Source organism: Cotesia glomerata, linkage group LG2 (genome assembly GCF_020080835.1).
Source record: "Cotesia glomerata isolate CgM1 linkage group LG2, MPM_Cglom_v2.3, whole genome shotgun sequence".
NCBI lineage: Eukaryota > Metazoa > Arthropoda > Insecta > Hymenoptera > Braconidae > Cotesia > Cotesia glomerata.
The window spans coordinates 2,408,509-2,410,550 of NC_058159.1; positions in this window are offsets into that span (position 1 = coordinate 2,408,509).

A 2,042-nucleotide genomic window follows, 5' to 3' on the forward strand; every position below is an offset into this window, starting at 1 on the left:
CGGTTTTCTTTTTCTAATTATTTATAAAATATATGAGAAAGCGTAACAATGAGCCATGACCTGATACCGCCGCTCGATAATCGATGTCACTTTTTTATTTTAAAATATGCAGACTAATCTGTCTTGATTAATCTTTAAATGTATATGTGCACATGTCAGAAAAAGGAAAATTCCGTTTTCATAACTCCCACACGGAAAACATATCCGATTATTATTTTTAAATTTATTAGCGCTCTCAGCTGAGAAGATTAAACTGAGATCTTTATCAATAAATTTCCCGATTCATTTTTCGGAGCTATTTTATTGGTAATGATCAAATTTTTTATCGATTAAGCTTATTTTTACAGAGTTTATGGATCCGATATCGCAAATTGTACATTTTGTATTGGTTTTATTTCAAGATTAATGTGTCGCGGTTCGGTAAATTAATAATGCATTTGATTTCATCAAACCAGAAAAATAAATCGTCATTGATTTTTGGTTAATTTAAAACATGTAACTTTAATCTTCATTTTATTTTTGATAACATTTTTATTAATTGTTTTTTCAAATTTTCACTTTTTGATATTTTTTTGTGTTTTAGAATTTTTCAGGAGACTCTTTAAAACATTTATAAAAATAAGTTATACATACTAACAGTATTTTACTGATAGATTTTTGAAATGTTATTTTTTGTCAAAAAAATTATTTTATTTTTTTTTTAATTAAAAAAATTTTAGCCAAAATTGGGTAAAAATATTTTGATATGACTTAATATGCTCATATATAATTTTTGAATCAAAAGTAGTTTTAAAAATCTCCGATAGGCGGCGCATGATCGCTAATCTGTCTCTATATTAGAAAGTTAAGTGCAAGATTTATAATTCGCTTGTAGTAAAATTAATTATTGAACTAATTTTTATTTTACACGCTTTATATGAGCTTCACTTGTATGTCAGTTTGTCAGTATGTCAGTAACTCTCCGTGGGTAATCTGCGCGCCTGCGGCCTTCCTTGGTTCTGGTAGCCGTTTCTCAGGCTCGCTCTCCGAAATCGAACTCTGATTCCCCGTATTTATAATATTTATAAATAATTATTTTTTTTATTAGCTTCACTTGTATGTCAGTATGTCAGTATGTCAGTATGTAACTCTCCGTGGGTAATTTGCGCGCCTGAATATTTTTGATAATCAACAAATAATAGTTTAAAAAAACTAAAAAATCACGCTTTTATAAATAAACCAAACTAAAAAGTAAAAAATAAATAATAGTTTAAAAAAACTAAAAACACGCTTTTTATAGAAAACCAAACTAAAAATAGAAAATAAATTTAAATTAAGAATAGTGTTAAAAATTTCAATAAATATAAATTAATAATAGTGTAAATAAAAAAAATGTATTTTATTTTGAAAAAAGCGTGGGGTGCTTTTTAAGATATTATCAAAATGATAATCACTCTACTCATATCTGTCAATAAAATATTTATAACTATTGACACCATGCACCTCACGCTTTTTTTAAAATAAAATACATTTTTTTTATTTACACTATTATTAATTTATATTTATTGAAATTTTTAACACTATTCTTAATTTAAATTTATTTTCTATTTTTTAGTTTGGTTTTCTATAAAAAGCGTGTTTTTAGTTTTTTTAAACTATTATTTATTAAATAAAATAATTGATGCATATATCTAAAAATATATAAATGAATAAATAGATTAAGCCTTATTAGTTCTAATATGAAAATTGGCCTTTAATGTGAAAATTTACACAGATAAATAATCGCACGCCTCATAAGCGAAGTGTTGAGGTAGTCCTCTACTCTCAACATTTCAAAAAAAGCAGTTTTCTCGAAACTGAAATTGATTTTTTTTATTTATATCGCATTTATAGGTTAATCTGAGTGTACTAATATCAAGCAAAATAATTTGTCAGGCACATAAAATATATTTCAATAACAATTATTTTGTTCAGTATAGTAAATAATAACATTGAAAAGAATCTTTTATGGACGTCCGTGTGTTTGTGTTTATGGATTGGTGTATGTGGCAGGGAAATTGCTC